The sequence below is a fragment of the Pseudophryne corroboree genome, chromosome 1, assembly GCF_028390025.1.
Source record: "Pseudophryne corroboree isolate aPseCor3 chromosome 1, aPseCor3.hap2, whole genome shotgun sequence".
In the NCBI taxonomy this organism is placed as follows: Eukaryota; Metazoa; Chordata; class Amphibia; order Anura; family Myobatrachidae; genus Pseudophryne; species Pseudophryne corroboree.
In genome coordinates, this window is record NC_086444.1 from 773,219,860 (window position 1) to 773,229,801 (window position 9,942).

Consider the following 9,942-nt stretch of genomic DNA (forward strand, 5'->3'; position numbering starts at 1 on the left):
TCCTGTTGTAAGTCTAATTGCTGATCTTCTGTGATAAACTAACCAGTTAACTTTAGGTCTATCCCAGTGTCCAGAAAATAAGACACAGAGACTACAGATTCATTTATTGTTTTGGTGTGTTCTTGGGCGGTTTCATGGAGGGGCACTTTGATGATACCAGTTCTCAACAACATCTTACCACAAGTGAGCCTATTTTGAAACCAGTATTAAATTTGCTTAAATACTAGCCCTTTTCATCTCTTTGTGATTATACTTGAAATTCATATATATATATATATATATATATATATATAGAAGGTCCCACACTCTCACTCAACACAGATGGCAGCTGGGGTGCCAAATCAAAGTCCAATCCAATTAGGGTCAGACTCATTGGTACAATACAGTGTATCTCCACACTTCCGTGAAGAAAGATAGCACTCTCCAGACTTAAGGTATTCAGAAAAAAAAGTAATTTAATTGCATACTTGGTTCCATATCACAAGTACAGTAAATGCACATAAACCAAAAAGAGGGGCTCACCAACGTTTCGGTCCTAGTGTTAGGACCTTTCTCAAGGTGTCTGCCAATCAGTCAATCAATCCAATAGAGGTGTCAACACTAACAACTTCAGGAAGGAACCAGGATCTGCTTACCTGCCTCCCAGGTCCCCAATTTATACCCATGTGCTGATGGACGCCGGGATCATGCGCTGTGGGTGCCGATGCGTCACTTCCGGTAAAACCGGAAGTGCAATGCCGCCGGTGTCACGATATAGTACGATAATGTGGCTACATATTCTCGATTGTAGGCAGCGGTATGGTCAGCATAAAGCACATAAGTGCAATGGGGTGTTAAGAGTGTTAGATAGGCCCGCAGTGCGGTGTAGCAGACGCGGCCATGGTCGTCATGGTAACGCGCTAGCCCGGTACGTCACTTCCGGTTTGTGCCGGAAGTTATGCGTTCCAATAGTTTAACGTGATGCGTGTCACACCTGCGTGGACACAAAACTGACTGCTGATGTCATGTATTAATGTGGGTATATTAGAGACCTGGACAGGACTACACTAGTGTGTTAAGAGTATTCAGTAAACATGTGTGCAAGAAACATTTATAGTGAATGTAGACATTTTTTTTAAAAAGAACCTAGAGGCACCGCAGAAAATGGCACTGATATGCAACAACCAGCTAATGAAAAAATAAATGAAGTAAGGTTGATAACAATCATAATTAATTTGTCAATGCCCCTTTCTGGTGGGGTCTCGATGAGAAAATGTAAACATCAAATGAATCTGGTGTTCAGCTGTGGTATCATTCATAGATTGCTGATAAACAAAATTCGCCAAAGTGTACCAACAAGACTATGGACTACAGAATGGGATTATACGGTTAGTAGGGTACAATCAGCTCACAGTATCCAGTACTGAAGTCACAGCAGTGACATTCAATGTGTGCGGACATCCTATTGATTCCAGGGGGATAGCTGTCCCATGAGAGAGTATAGGTAATATGGACTGCACACATGGATGGCCACTCCTGTTGATAAAACTGAGTAAGTAAAACATGTTATAGGACCCTCAGGAATGATAAATAGCTATTCAAGAAATATTGAAAGCGGATTGTTCTCGTTCATTCCTCTTGGAGCAATCGTATCCAGTCTATGAATCCAATACGCTTCTTTTCTTTTTAGAGTCAGGACTCGGTTGCCTCCACGGGCCAGTGGGGGTATCCAATCGATCAATTTGCACCTGAGGTTGGATACCTGGTGTTGTTGTGACAAGAAGTGTCTGGGAACTGGTTGTTCTGCTTTTTTTGATTCAATCGCTTGATGAATTGTGGTCCTATGGTTGGCCATCCTGTCCCTAAATCGCCTTGAGGTCATACCGACGTAATATAGCCCGCATGGGCATGTGAGAATGTAGATGACGTGGTCCATAAGGCAATGTAGTTTATATTTGATCTTGATGGGACGTCCAGAGTGTGGATGTGGAAAAGTTGGGCCGGTTAGCATACTACGACAAGTGGTGCAGCCCGTACACTTAAAGCATCCAGGTTTTTGTTCTTGCAACCAAGTGGTCCTGATTGGTGCAGTAGGGCTTGTTGTAGGTCTTAACAATAGTTGCTTCAAGTTTGGTGACCTACGGTATGCCATCATGGGAGGTCGCGTATTCTTGGCTTTCAATATGCTATCCGTGGCAATAATAGGCCACCTGTTGCGAAGGGCTTTGTTGATGACGCCAGACTGGCTATCAAATGTGGTAGTGAAGATCATCCTATCTTTCTTGGAATTGGTACTCGCGGTCGCTCCATTGGTGTTGATGTTAGTTGGTAAAGACTTCACCCGAGCTTTATGTAGACAACGCTGGATACAGCTGTCAGAATATCCACGTTCACGGAACCTTTTTGACATATCTTGCAGTTGTTGTTCCATCTTGACTGGATTGGAGTTGTTTCTCATAACCCTTAGAAATTGTGAAATTGGCAAATTTTCTTTAAGTGCCGGAGGGTGTTGACTGGTGGAAAGCAGGAGAGTGTTTCTGTCGGTGGGCTTTCTGAAAAGCGTTGTGTTGATTCTATTATCCTCAATTGATACTGTGATGTCAAGGAAGTTAATGTGATGATCGTCGATCTGATGTGTAAATTTCACCGGATTCTCCAGGGAATTTAATGTCTCAACCATTGAGGTAAACATTTCGGCTGTTCCATTCCAAAGGATAAATATGTCATCAATGAAACGTCGGTACATTAAAATGTGAGCCCCATAGATTGGAATTATGTGCATTTTCTCATATGCCGTCATAAAAAGATTTGCATATGCTGGTGCCAAATTAGAACCCATTGCGGTGCCAGATCTTTGTACGTAGTACTTATCCAGGTAGGAAAAATGGTTAAGTTTCAATACTGCTTCAGCCAGTTGAATGATAAAGTCAATTGGTAGGTTGGCAGGGGGGTTGGTGCCCAGTGCCTGTCTCAATGTCTGTAATCCATCCTCATGTGGAATAATGGTGTATAACGAGCATACATCCATAGTTGCCAGTTTGATGTTTCCACAAAGTTGTGGTAATTCGGAGAGTTTGGCGAGGAAATCCACAGTGTCTCTGATATAGCTATCCGACTGTTGTACCAATGGTTGTAAAAATGTGTCGACAAAAACTGCTAGTGGTTGGAGCAGTGAATGTCTGGCAGAAATGATAGGCCTACCTGGTGGGTGAGAGAGTGTTTTATGGACCTTCGGCAAAGTGTAAATAATAGGGCACACCGGATGTGGAACTGTGAGATAGTCAAAAGTATGTTTGTCAATCCATTTGGATTGGAGACCATGTTGTAATAGTCGGTCAACCTGGTCTTTAAACTTAGGTATGGGATTCGTGGCGCAGCATGAATATGTCGTAGTGTCGGCCAACTGTCGACAGATCTCATTATTGTAGTCATCCCACTCCTGTATAACAATGGCTCCCCCCTTGTCTGCCGGTCTGATGACTATGGAGGTGTCATCCCGCAGGGCTTTTAATGCATGCCTTTCTTGTTTAGAAAGGTTGTCAAAAGATTTTTTGGGGGTACCTGTGCTCATGTCTTGTTCCACCAGTCGAATGTAGGTCTTAATACTGGGGTTGGAGGATGGTGGATCATAAGTAGATGGGAGACGAAATGGGGACCGACTTTCCATGCTACTCTCACCAAAGTGTTCACGTAGTCTCAATTTACGCCCAAACTTATACATGTCGATGGTTGTTTCAAAGGGTTTATCCTACCTGGATAAGTACTACGTACAAAGATCTGGCACCGCAATGGGTTCTAATTTGGCACCAGCATATGCAAATCTTTTTATGACGGCATATGAGAAAATGCACATAATTCCAATCTATGGGGCTCACATTTTAATGTACCGACGTTTCATTGATGACATATTTATCCTTTGGAATGGAACAGCCGAAATGTTTACCTCAATGGTTGAGACATTAAATTCCCTGGAGAATCCGGTGAAATTTACACATCAGATCGACGATCATCACATTAACTTCCTTGACATCACAGTATCAATTGAGGATAATAGAATCAACACAACGCTTTTCAGAAAGCCCACCGACAGAAACACTCTCCTGCTTTCCACCAGTCAACACCCTCCGGCACTTAAAGAAAATTTGCCAATTTCACAATTTCTAAGGGTTATGAGAAACAACTCCAATCCAGTCAAGATGGAACAACAACTGCAAGATATGTCAAAAAGGTTCCGTGAACGTGGATATTCTGACAGCTGTATCCAGCGTTGTCTACATAAAGCTCGGGTGAAGTCTTTACCAACTAACAGCAACACCAATGGAGCGACCGCGAGTACCAATTCCAAGAAAGATAGGATGATCTTCACTACCACATTTGATAGCCAGTCTGGCGTCATCAACAAAGCCCTTCGCAACAGGTGGCCTATTATTGCCACGGATAGCACATTGAAAGCCAAGAATACGCGACCTCCCATGATGGCATACCGTAGGTCACCAAACTTGAAGCAACTATTGTTAAGACCTACAACAAGCCCTACTGCACCAATCAGGACCACTTGGTTGCAAGAACAAAAACCTGGATGCTTTAAGTGTACGGGCTGCACCACTTGTCGTAGTATGCTAACCGGCCCAACTTTTCCACATCCACACTCTGGACGTCCCATCAAGATCAAATATAAACTACATTGCCTTATGGACCACGTCATCTACATTCTCACATGCCCATGCGGGCTATATTACGTCGGTATGACCTCAAGGCGATTTAGGGACAGGATGGCCAACCATAGGACCACAATTCATCAAGCGATTGAATCAAAAAAAGCAGAACAACCAGTTCCCAGACACTTCTTGTCACAACAACACCAGGTATCCAACCTCAGGTGCAAATTGATCGATTGGATACCCCCACTGGCCCGTGGAGGCGACCGAGTCCTGACTCTAAAAAGAAAAGAAGCGTATTGGATTCATAGACTGGATACGATTGCTCCAAGAGGAATGAACGAGAACAATCCGCTTTCAATATTTCTTGAATAGCTATTTATCATTCCTGAGGGTCCTATAACATGTTTTACTTACTCAGTTTTATCAACAGGAGTGGCCATCCATGTGTGCAGTCCATATTACCTATACTCTCTCATGGGACAGCTATCCCACTGGAATCAATAGGATGTCCGCACACATTGAATGTCACTGCTGTGACTTCAGTACTGGATACTGTGAGCTGATTGTACCTTACTAACCGTATAATCCCATTCTGTAGTCCATAGTCTTGTTGGTACACTTTGGCGAATTTTGTTTATCAGCAATCTATGAATGATACCACAGCTGAACACCAGATTCATTTGATGTTTACATTTTCTCATCGAGACCCCACCAGAAAGGGGCATTGACAAATTAATTATGATTGTTATCAACCTTACTTCATTTATTTTTTCATTAGCTGGTTGTTGCATATCAGTGCCATTTTCTGCGGTGCCTCTAGGTTCTTTTTTTAAAAAATGTCTACATTCACTATAAATGTTTCTTGCACACATGTTTACTGAATACTCTTAACACACTAGTGTAGTCCTGTCCAGGTCTCTAATATACCCACATTAATACATGACATCAGCAGTCAGTTTTGTGTCCACGCAGGTGTGACACGCATCACGTTAAACTATTGGAACGCATAACTTCCGGCACAAACCGGAAGTGACGTACCGGGCTAGCGCGTTACCATGACGACCATGGCCGCGTCTGCTACACCGCACGGCGGGCCTATCTAACACTCTTAACACCCCATTGCACTTATGTGCTTTATGCTGACCATACCGCTGCCTACAATCGAGAATATGTAGCCACATTATCGTACTATATCGTGACACCGGCGGCATTGCACTTCCGGTTTTACCGGAAGTGACGCACCGGCACCCACAGCGCATGATCCCGGCGTCCATCAGCACATGGGTATAAATTGGGGACCTGGGAGGCAGGTAAGCAGATCCTGGTTCCTTCCTGAAGTTGTTAGTGTTGACACCTCTATTGGATTGATTGACTGATTGGCAGACACCTTGAGAAAGGTCCTAACACTAGGACCGAAACGTTGGTGAGCCCCTCTTTTTGGTTTATGTGCATTTACTGTACTTGTGATATGGAACCAAGTATGCAATTAAATTACTTTTTTTTCTGAATACCTTAAGTCTGGAGAGTGCTATCTTTCTTCACGGAAGTGTGGAGATACACTGTATTGTACCAATGAGTCTGACCCTAATTGGATTGGACTTTGATTTGGCACCCCAGCTGCCATCTGTGTTGAGTGAGAGTGTGGGACCTTCTATATATATTATTTGGATACACTCGGCCTTCTTAGTGTATCTTTTCCTGCACCCACTAATTGTATCAGGATTTTGAACTAGGCATCTGCACGACCACACATAGTGTTTGAGTATACACATCCGAGTCAGAATCATCCGTGCTCACGCATACAGTCTTGAACTGAGGAGAATCAGATCCTAGTGACCACCAGTCTACTCTTTGTGCTTGTTACTACAGTCATACCGCAGTGGTTATGCCCAATTCCATCTGAACTTGGAAGCCAAGCAGTGCGGGCCCAGACAGTACCGGTAAGGGAGACCTCCGGGAAGATTGGGTACTGTAGTCTATATCACCTGAGACGTACTCCGTTGGGGTACTAGACGATGGCACAGGGAGGTGCAGGTTTTCTTGATGACAATTTGTTGTCACAGGCTGAGCATGGTATATCACTGACGGATGACGATGCTGATAAAGTATTGTTTGACCAGATTGAATTTGATGCACTCCCTGCAGAAACTACCACTGATCTGTACCACCAGGTACTAAAACTCAGCAAAAGAGAAATTGACCTCAATCTTCACGGTCAATTTCTATCTGAGTATCACAGCAAAAAACAAATCCCCAGAGGGTTTCGAGTTAATAACATTCCCACTATAGGGAGAAATAACCCCACGTTCTGTAGCCGCTGGTGCGGTGTTTTGAACAAATGTTCATTAGATCTAATGCTATTGGTTATTGAGGAAGTGGGCACCGAACTGAAGCGAGTCAAGACCCAGATTGACACGTTCAATCATACACATCTTTCCACCATTAGGAATGACAAAACAGGTAACTTCCTAGAGAAGTTAAAAACCCAAATTGACAACTATAAAAAAGAGCTTACTGCATTTAAGCGGAATAAATTGACCACAGTAGTCTCAGACTACCAGAACCACACGGTCTACAGGTGGTTACTAGGAGATTCAAGACCCATTAGACCACAGAGAGGTTTTCGACCACGACGCCAGGGCCGACGACAGTACGTCACTTCTGATACTGGTTCATCTGCTTCCACATCAGACACAGATCAAATTGATAACCGCCGACCACGCAATACAGCTTTTTTAGGCCAGAGCACAGACGCAGGCCTACTGCCCAGCGGGGGACGCGCAGACCACATCCAAGGAAGGGGCGACGTATGGAGAAGTTGCAGGGAGAAAAACAAAACCTAGTTTTTAATTTGACTAGTAGACCGTTTGATAAGGCCACAATAAGTCTCCTCTCCCGTGGCTTATCCTTCGTACCTACGTGCCCCCATAAACCCTTTGAAACAACCATCGACATGTATAAGTTTGGGCGTAAATTGAGACTACGTGAACACTTTGGTGAGAGTAGCATGGAAAGTCGGTCCCCATTTCGTCTCCCATCTACTTATGATCCACCATCCTCCAACCCCAGTATTAAGACCTACATTCGACTGGTGGAACAAGACATAAGCACAGGTACCCCCAAAAAATCTTTTGACAACCTTTCTAAACAAGAAAGGCATGCATTAAAAGCCCTGCGGGATGACACCTCCATAGTCATCAGACCGGCAGACAAGGGGGGAGCCATTGTTATACAGGAGTGGGATGACTACAATAATGAGATCTGTCGACAGTTGGTCGACACTACGACATATTCATGCTGCGCCACGAATCCCATACCTAAGTTTAAAGACCAGGTTGACCGACTATTACAACATGGTCTCCAATCCAAATGGATTGACAAACATACTTTTGACTATCTCACAGTTCCACATCCGGTGTGCCCTATTATTTACACTTTGCCGAAGGTCCATAAAACACTCTCTCACCCACCAGGTAGGCCTATCATTTCTGCCAGACATTCACTGCTCCAACCACTAGCAGTTTTTGTCGACACATTTTTACAACCATTGGTACAACAGTCGGATAGCTATATCAGAGACACTGTGGATTTCCTCGCCAAACTCTCCGAATTACCACAACTTTGTGGAAACATCAAACTGGCAACTATGGATGTATGCTCGTTATACACCATTATTCCACATGAGGATGGATTACAGACATTGAGACAGGCACTGGGCACCAACCCCCCTGCCAACCTACCAATTGACTTTATCATTCAACTGGCTGAAGCAGTATTGAAACTTAACCATTTTTCCTACCTGGATAAGTACTACGTACAAAGATCTGGCACCGCAATGGGTTCTAATTTGGCACCAGCATATGCAAATCTTTTTATGACGGCATATGAGAAAATGCACATAATTCCAATCTATGGGGCTCACATTTTAATGTACCGACGTTTCATTGATGACATATTTATCCTTTAGAATGGAACAGCTGAAATGTTTACCTCAATGGTTGAGACATTAAATTCCCTGGAGAATCCGGTGAAATTTACACATCAGATCGACGATCATCACATTAACTTCCTTGACATCACAGTATCAATTGAGGATAATAGAATCAACACAACGCTTTTCAGAAAGCCCACCGACAGAAACACTCTCCTGCTTTCCACCAGTCAACACCCTCCGGCACTTAAAGAAAATTTGCCAATTTCACAATTTCTAAGGGTTATGAGAAACAACTCCAATCCAGTCAAGATAGAACAACAACTGCAAGATATGTCAAAAAGGTTCCGTGAACGTGGATATTCTGACAGCTGTATCCAGCGTTGTCTACATAAAGCTCGGGTGAAGTCTTTACCAACTAACAGCAACACCAATGGAGCGACCGCGAGTACCAATTCCAAGAAAGATAGGATGATCTTCACTACCACATTTGATAGCCAGTCTGGCGTCATCAACAAAGCCCTTCGCAACAGGTGGCCTATTATTGCCACGGATAGCACATTGAAAGCCAAGAATACGCGACCTCCCATGATGGCATACCGTAGGTCACCAAACTTGAAGCAACTATTGTTAAGACCTACAACAAGCCCTACTGCACCAATCAGGACCACTTGGTTGCAAGAACAAAAACCTGGATGCTTTAAGTGTACGGGCTGCACCACTTGTCGTAGTATGCTAACCGGCCCAACTTTTCCACATCCACACTCTGGACGTCCCATCAAGATCAAATATAAACTACATTGCCTTATGGACCACGTCATCTACATTCTCACATGCCCATGCGGGCTATATTACGTCGGTATGACCTCAAGGCGATTTAGGGACAGGATGGCCAACCATAGGACCACAATTCATCAAGCGATTGAATCAAAAAAAGCAGAACAACCAGTTCGCAGACACTTCTTGTCACAACAACACCAGGTATCCAACCTCAGGTGCAAATTGATCGATTGGATACCCCCACTGGCCCGTGGAGGCGACCGAGTCCTGACTCTAAAAAGAAAAGAAGCGTATTGGATTCATAGACTGGATACGATTGCTCCAAGAGGAATGAACGAGAACAATCCGCTTTCAATATTTCTTGAATAGCTATTTATCATTCCTGAGGGTCCTATAACATGTTTTACTTACTCAGTTTTATCAACAGGAGTGGCCATCCATGTGTGCAGTCCATATTACCTATACTCTCTCATGGGACAGCTATCCCACTGGAATCAATAGGATGTCCGCACACATTGAATGTCACTGCTGTGACTTAAGTACTGGATACTGTGAGCTGATTGTACCCTACTAACCGTATAATCCCATTCT

The 9,942-nt window shown here is 43.7% G+C and overlaps 1 pseudogene; it reads left to right on the plus strand.

The window, feature by feature from the left end:
* Positions 1-6,501: 6,501 nt before the first annotated feature.
* LOC134952293 (5S ribosomal RNA) lies at positions 6,502-6,618 on the plus strand (annotated as a pseudogene).
* The last annotated feature ends 3,324 nt before the right edge of the window (positions 6,619-9,942 follow it).